Source organism: Fukomys damarensis, unplaced genomic scaffold, assembly GCF_012274545.1.
Source record: "Fukomys damarensis isolate Sample0158 unplaced genomic scaffold, DMR_v1.0_HiC HiC_scaffold_31, whole genome shotgun sequence".
NCBI classification, from domain to species: Eukaryota; Metazoa; Chordata; class Mammalia; order Rodentia; family Bathyergidae; genus Fukomys; species Fukomys damarensis.
The window spans coordinates 1,560,682-1,569,092 of NW_022900943.1; the positions used below are offsets into that span (position 1 = coordinate 1,560,682).

At 48.1% G+C, this 8,411-nt stretch overlaps 1 long non-coding RNA gene across 3 annotated transcripts in view; it reads right to left on the reverse strand.

The window, feature by feature from the left end:
• Nucleotides 1–8,411, reverse strand: part of LOC109118266 — a 41,618-nt gene that overhangs the window by 20,744 nt on the left and 12,463 nt on the right. For all 3 annotated transcript variants that reach the window (XR_002025563.1, XR_004514894.1, XR_002025562.2), the window contains one exon: nt 5,786–5,948. This is a non-coding gene — a long non-coding RNA (uncharacterized LOC109118266). The remainder of the gene's footprint in view (nt 1–5,785; nt 5,949–8,411) is intronic.

Consider the following 8,411-nt stretch of genomic DNA (forward strand, 5'->3'; position numbering starts at 1 on the left):
GGCCGTTCAGACAGGAAGCTAAGTGGAACGCTTTCCTGTGTCTTCACAGAGGCCAGAGGAGGTGGTTACTGATCTGCCAAAACAGAGCCATCTCCCCAACAGCCGAACTTTACCTGAAGACCTTCTTTCCATTTGTTCTTCACTTGTCTCTACTTGTTGGAATAGAGGCAGAGAAAATGTAATCTTCCTGTCAGCTGCTTTGACATCTGTCATAGTTTGGCAGGAACTAATGTAATGACAAGAGACTGACTCAGATTCTTTCTGGGAAGAGGCATTTGGGGACAAAAAAGCAAGAGAGGATATGTGTGTGCAAAGCCCAAGAAGCACACAACAGACAGGCTTCCAAGACAGCCACCTCCAGCAGTCTCTGAGCACTGCCAGGTGTCTGGGCTGCAGAAGCAGCAGCCCCTGTAGCAGTCAAAATAGCAGGGGCGCCTCTAGCCAGCACCGTGGTAACTGTCCAGTTGCATTCCCAGCCGTCAGTCGCTGGGGCAACATGGCACCTTGATGAGACCTCTCCTGGAGGCAGCTGCAGATGGCAAGGGGAAGGTGAGAGGAAGGAGCAGAGACACCTGGCAGAATGCCCACCTCGCACACTTAGGACGCAAACAAGAACCTCTTGGTGATGCTGCCCTCTACAGGCAAAGTAGGCCATGAAGCTGGCTCTCTACACCCCAAAATGACTTGGAGATAAACTGACTCATGTTCCTACCAGGTAGCCTGGGGATAAGACAACAGGGGCAGAGACAGGGAGGCCCAGGGCCCAGGCACACCCATAGGATCATTAGAAAGGGCAGACATTGAGCTGTTTTGAATGAAGGGGTGCTCGGAGTGCTCTGGTGTTCCCATGCAAAAGCAAGCAGCACTGACCTCACAGAGGCCTTTGAAATGTATGCAAATATCTGGGGTTGTCATGTGATTTTGGCGCATCATCTGGCATTTAATTGGCAAAAGCAGCAACACTAAATGTCCTACCTGGAAGGAACCATTCCACTCAGAATGCTGTCGGCTCCCTGTGAAATGCACTTGCTAAGCCCTGGGCGCACCTGGGGGTTGCTCAGGAATAGCCTTCGCTGACCACAGGGCCATTTTCTTAAATATGGGAACTTCTGGACTTCTAGATATGTCCAACGACCTCCACAGAACCCAGTTTTAGAGGGGCTACATCACAAATTAAATGTTGCCAGCTCTGAAAATCATGGTAATAATAGGATGTCAATACAAATGCAAACACAGGCGCTAAAATTACATGCTGCAGCTGATTTTGAGACAGTTACCTATGATGTACAAAAGGCTCATATGAATCTTCTGTTTTGAAAATTAAATCACACTTGTGATGATGTTATAAAGAACTCTCATACCCCCCAAGACTACCTGGAGACCTTCCCGGTGTAACCCAGGAACACAGCCGACTGAATCACTGCCAGGTCAGGTGTTCCAGCTTCCATCATTCGAGGATGGATTCAGAGCACTTGAAATTCAAAAGCAAATCCAAGTTTCATATAAACCCACCTGTGGGTGGAGCCTCTGGGCTTTTTGACACCCTCAGGGTCTAAGAACCACTGACCTGAATCTGTAACTATCCAGCCAAGGCAAGTGTCCTTCCTATGTGGTGCTGACTGGCACATCTGCTGATTCCAGGCGAGGGCTGCAGCCATGGAGGAGCGACATAGAAGGCAGTGTGTGCAGAAGAAAACTTGCCCCTTCCCTTCCTGGGCAGGCACCACAGGCTCCGGATCTCAGGACATCACAAGTTCCCTACTCTACCACTGAGGGAGAGGTGGCGCTCTACTCCTGGCCAGGATTTGAGCTCAGACCAAGCTCCCGGCGATGCAGGTGACACTGGGGTTAGTACAATGGGTAGCTTGGCAGGAAAGGCAGGAAGGAGGCTGATAGCAACTGAGCGCTCATGCGAGCTTCTCAAAAGCACCATCTCATGTCATTCTCACACTCCCGTCACACAGGTAGGGTTGCTCCATGGACAGACACAAGCCGAGCCTTCAGGGACATCAGATGACTCGACCATCATCCAGCCACTTACAAGAGGAAATGAGATTTGGACCCAAACCCATAAAATACTCAGAAAACAGTGATCTTTTAAAGCCTACCAAGCCATCGTTGGTACTATGTGCAGTTATGAAACTGTCCCTTACCCGGTGTGACCAGCTACATGGGGCTATTGAGCATTTGGAATGTGCCAGACAGAACTCAGCCTTTCATTTATTTTTCACTAATTTAAACTTAAGTAGCCACATGAGGTTACTAGATATCCTATTATACAGTGTACCATACAGTTTTGTGCTAGAGTGCCATCGTAGTAGAAATCCTCACCAAAATAATGCTCAAGAGAAATCTCAATATCTCTCTCTCTCTCTCTCTCTCTCTCTCTCTCTCTCTCTCTCTCTCTCTCACACACACACACACACACACACACACACACACACACACACACTTTGGTGCAATTAGCAATTTATCACCTGTCATGTTATTCATTATTCTTTTCTTAACAGAACTCTTATTAACAGTGCCTAAGTAAATCAAGTACAATCAATCCACAGACGTGATCACTCAGATTTAAAGAAACCTGCCTTCCTGGATGTTGGCAGCCAGTAGCAGCCAGGAATGGGGCTTTGAGGTACCCTTTGCCACCAGCTAATGGGCTAAGTGAGGGCAGTGAGACAAACGGAGCCTTTCAACAGATCATCTTTTATTTGTTTGACAGACTTTGGAGACGCTCTGCTATTTCTTCTAATCATTGCTCTTCTCAATGTGAAAAGTGTGGGATCAAATGTACATGCCATTGAGACTGACCATAGCAATGAACTTAGCAGGGGCAATACTAACCCAGAACTACTCAGCCTTTTGCAAACAGAGAAGGAAAATAGCAAGGTGCACCATCCAGTTAGTGTAACTGGCATCTGTCACTTGGCCAGTCCCGACCCATGAAGTCCTTAACAGACTCCACAATGGATAAAGGACCCCCACAAAAAGCACCAATTAAGACCTTGTCTCTTTTTATCAGTAAACAGGAACCACCATACAACTCTATCCAGAGCCTTATCATTTGCCTTTTGGAGTGCCTAAATTCTGGGCCCTTTTCAACAAAATAAACAAACCAATCCTAGCTGAGGCGAAAATAGCCATTTCAGTGTGTTCTGCAGAACCAGAGTCTCCATTAAAACCCTGAGCAAGTACAAAGTTGGTGGAGAAGCAGCTAATAAAAATGAGGAGTGAGGAACTGAGACAGCCCCAAAGCCACCAAGGGAATCAGGAGAAATTGTGAAAGTTGGTTATCAGGGCCATGCACACAGAACATTAGCTGCATGTTAGTGTTTATTGCTGGATTCTTTTCTCATGACTTGTAGCAAAGTACTACACGCTTGCAAGGAATAACATGAAGGAAGACACAGAAAAGATAACCAACCTGGATCTTCTTGAAAGGGCTTCACAATGCACAGCCTGAGACCTCTCAAGCCCACCCAGCGACTGAGAGTTTGGAGGCCGGAGCATGTGTCACACATGAGCCCTGCTCTGTCCTGCTGGTGGGAAAGCCTGGTAATCAGAGGCCTATCCTGGAGAGAGCCTGTACTCTGGGAATAGACCAAGACTCAGGCATGACACTAGACCTAGAACTTCTACTCTAGGAATCCAATCTACAAGTACAAAGAATGCTCAAGAATATTCCTTATAGTACTTTTGTGACAGCAAAAACTAGAAACAGTCTAAGTGTCTAGCAGCAAAAGTAGCTGAACTGAATAAAACATTCCAGTTTTATTCAGTTGACTACTACAGCAGATACCAAAAGGAATGGATCATTTCTGATCACGGTGTGATTTAAAATAGCCCTGGATCTGCATTGTAAGTCAAAAGAGCAAAGTGTGCATTCATGTATGTATACACACCAAAAAATTAGATCATTTGTATATGTATCAGTCAATGACTACCAGAGAAACATATTTAAAGCATGATATACAAGTACATAAGAATGTACAAGATTGGCTCACAATGGCTGCCTGCAGAGTCAGGTGCGGAAGACAGCAAGCCCTGTCTGCACGTTGGAGACCCGAGGGTCCAGTCAGAAGGCCTAGAGCTCAGGGCAGTATCCCACTCGAGTCATCTCAAGAGGCTGAAGGTTGGTGCTGAAGCCAGGAGCCAACATCCAAGGTGAAGGAGAGACTAGCGCTCCCCTAAGGGACAGAAGTGCCTTCCTCCTTTTTTCCTATTTTATGCCATTCAGGCAGCAAGCCCATTGGCTGTCACGCCACACCAGGCAAATCCAAGAAAACCTTCAGTAACTCCCCTCAGCCACATCAGGAACTGTGCTGGTGCAATTCATTTGAGTGTTTCTTACTCAAAGTGGCATACTAGAAGCCAGGCGTGGTGGCACACCCTTGTAATACCAGCACTCAGGAGGTTGAGGCAGAAGAATCACTGCAAGAAGACCAGCCTGAACTACACAGCAAGTTCCAGGGCAGTCTGAACTACGGTGAGACCGTCTCACCAAAAGAAAAAAGTGACATACTCAATTAACCGTCACAAGCTTCTTGTGCACAGGAATTTTTTTGAGACAAGGTCTTTCTTTTTTGACCAGGCTGGCTTCAAATCTCCAGGCTTAGGAGATCCTCCAGCGTCAGCCTCCCAAATAGTGAGACCCCAGGCATGTGCCATCACACTGGCCACAAGAAATTCTCATCAGTGTTGCTCGTAGAAAGTAGGACTAGACTGGAATGACCCTCTCTTTGCTTCATTCTCCTTTTTGTACACCATTTGAACTTTCTCAGGTACGTATGCTGCTTTTGTAGTTAAAAAAGAAAATTATACTTATACAACTCAACACTTGAGTAGGTTGCAAACGTGGATCAATTCTGCAAATGCAGATTTCCATCTGCACTGCGCCCCTCTGCAATATGACTTTCACGTTCTTTTCATCAAGCAATGAAGTCTGCTTTATCATCCTTGCACCTAGTCAAGCCCTGTGACACTATTTAGCCAGTAGACTGTGGCAGAAGTGATGCAGTTTCAGTCCCAAACCTTGATGTCAAGAGACCTCGCACCCACCCACCCTTCCCCGTGGAACCCTACCTGCTGGCCTGCGGACGGAGAGACCATACAGCCATTCTACCCCATCTCAACAAACCACCCAACAGCCAGATAGTCCTAAAAACTATAAGCCAGATAAGTTATGGCTTTTAAGCAACTAATTTTGGGGTTGTTTGTACCACAGAAAAATCTGAGGGGAATTCTAACCATGTTTTCTTGGGAAAAATTTATTTCCACTTTTGAGATTGAGAAAACTACCCAACTACATAGGTTTTTGCACAAGTTTAAGTTAGATAACACATGTAAAACACACTCAGTTCTTTTCCCCTTTCTCATGACCAATGACAATATATATCTTGAAGAGCAGACATGCTCTCCAAAGCAAAAGGGGGTGATCACCCTGTGCCTGTCTAGGGCTTTACCCAGGGCACAGGCCTGGGCCTTGAAGGGCAAAGATGTGGGTATGTACTGAAAGAGTAAGGCCTTCCTGGCCAGGCCCTGCAGAAATACCTCTGTGACCTGGACTTGCACAGCTATATCCTGGGGGCTACCTCCTGGCAGAGGTGGAAAGAAAGCCCTCTAAGTCAGCTCATGGCCAGGAAGGGGCAGAAGACCCCTAACAGTCTTGGTTCAGTGGAATTTTCCACCACCATAGCATCGCCAAGAGTCCCTCCCCTGTCTGACAGTCTCTCCTCTGGAGGAAGCAGAACAGAGACTCCCTATGATCTCAAAGTCATGTACTCACCAGGGTTGCCAGCCTCAGGAGGGTTCATGAAGAGGCACAGGAGACCCAGCCTCCAGCTTCCTAGGCCTTTCCATGTAACTGCTGTAAGTGGCCATGCTCCCACGGATGGTTTGAGAAGAACTCTCTCCTTCTGAGGGGCTCTGGGACACCACATCATGGGGTCCTGGAACAACAGAGGCAGAGAAGGGAGAGAGATGAAGCAGACGCATACCAGAGTGAGGCCTGCAACAGGGAGCTCAGGACAGTGCTGTCCAGCGCTGCTGTAGAAGAGACCTGGAGATCTGGTCACCCACTACAGGGTGCCTGAAGGACCCTGAGGCTGAGGCACCAGCTGGCTCACTTACCGTGGAGGGGTAGGGCTGCCAGCAATAGTTGGGCACCCATCTGTCCTGCAGGCTGTCCTGGGTGTTCCGCCCTGTGAGGTGGGCCAGGCAGAAAAGCACAAGTGTGAGAAGGACCCGCTAGCATAGGGAAGGACACAGAGACACAGACAGGCCAGGAATGACTCCAGGGAGTGTCCCATAGCTGGAGCTCACCAGCGTGTGGACAATGGCACTGGCTGACAGCAGCCTGGCATGGAGAGGTGGAGGAGCCCAGATGTGCCTCAAGAGCTAGAATTCCATCTTGAGGGCAATATGATATTTTTTCTTTCAGTTGGAATAGGGGACTTTGACACCAAGCTCAGAACATGGTAAATTCTCAGTCACCAGTCACTGTTGGATGGATGAATTCAAGAAAAATAAATTTGAGTCCTGGTAAATCTTCAATTTTGGCAAGCTGTTAAATTTTGGGAGTCCCAGTCTATCTTCACTGGGTCACTAGAAGCAGCTCTTACTCACTGACTGCCTGTTGTAAGTACTATCTCACGATCTTCCGTCTGGCCGGATATGGGAACTACCTCGGGGTTAGCACTGACCGCCGGCTCTCATACTGGGTGCTTCGTGGCAATGTGAACAGTTAGAGCCCCGGCTACCCTAATGGGCAGCCAGCTTTGAGACCACAGCCTGGTCTCACTGAGTCTTCACAAGCTCCTGTGAGCACCATAGAACATCAGGAGATCCTTGAGCATGTGAAAGGGAAGACTGAGGAAAGGAGAGCTTCCTACTGTCAAGCTTGCTCAGTGCATGAGTGTTAGGCACATTTAACACAGGAAAGAGGGGCCGGGCTGCTCTCTCCCCTCAGAGTTAGAAGTACAAAATCCCTATGTTCTAGACCAGGAAAATTGAGCACAAAATAAAGACAGAGGGAGACGGTGATGCTTCAGCTGAGACAGGGTAGAAGAGTGAATGCTGATGAGCTCTCCTCATTCTCTTGCCAACACAAGCAGCTGGCTGCTCTTTTAATAATTCTTTGTCTTTTGCAAAAGGACAAAGCACATGCTACATAAAGACACATCTATCAGCAGCTGTGCTGGTGGTTTCAAAGGCAGGACAGGCAGGGGGTAGGAAAGACAAATTTTCATGACTTCTTTTTCAAATATGTGGAGCTAATGTTATAAGGAAAGGAAACGGATTCCTAATGGCCTCAAACTGTGTGCGATCACTGAGCTTGCCTTCTGGCAGCAGGCAAGCTCCCTTTTCAGCACATTGCTGCCATGGACCCAAGTCCACCGTAATTCTTTTTATATATTAACCCCATGTTCAGCAGGAGTCTTGTAAGTAACAGGATCTAACTAGAATTGACAAAAAAAAAATTTACTAAAGTGACGTAAGAATATCTACCTCATAAGACCCAAAGACAATCACAGACTTCAGGGAAGAACTGAAAATGGTCAAGACACTCCTCCATGCCTGCCTTCCGCCTGTATCTCGCCACTCCCCAGACCCCACGCTGCTCTCCCTCCCTGGCTGCAGGCCACCCACAGGCACCCGACACTTCCCTCAGTCCTAGCATCATCCCAGGTCAGGGCAGCAGCTCCCTAATCCAAGGCAGATCCAGGGTGAAATGGCTGCTATGTGTGAGAGAACAGGTGAAAGACAGGATTCTGAAAAGCACTCGTCACTAATGTCAGGATAGGCCTCCACCTGTGCCGACCCACCCGTGCCGCTCAGGCGTACAGAGGAAGAAGGCACCACCATTGACACAGGAAGTCACTTCCCTTCGTGCCCACCGTGAGCAGCAAGGGCCTCCAGCTTGGCAGCCAGAGCAGGCTCATGTGGCTGTCTGGAGCTGGAGCTCCCTGGACGCAGCGGAGACTCTTCACAGAAGTGTAACTCACTCTACACCACAGTGAGCCCGGGCATCAGCCCCCCAAGGAGACTGCAAGGAGAAGGAGCCCAGAGAAGGGGAACTGAGGCATGAATGGGGCGGTCCCAAGAGCACATGGCGATTCTGGTTATTGTTCATTTCTGGCACTGGCTTGATGGCACTGATTGGGAAAAATGAGAACACTTTCTCTAGCCCTGCCAAAGAGGAAGACCGTGGGGCTCCTCTCCTAGACCAAAGATAGAAGAACTGCCCCACAAGGCCTCAAGGAAACAATGTGGATACTTCATCCAGGCGGAGAATGTTCTGGTTAGGTCCAAGGTTTGAAGCTAGAATGTGAAAAGGACTCCTGGATCCTCCCAGCAAAAACCCCCAATTCCGGGGACCTACATTTCTACCTTTTTTTTTTTTTTTTTTTTCC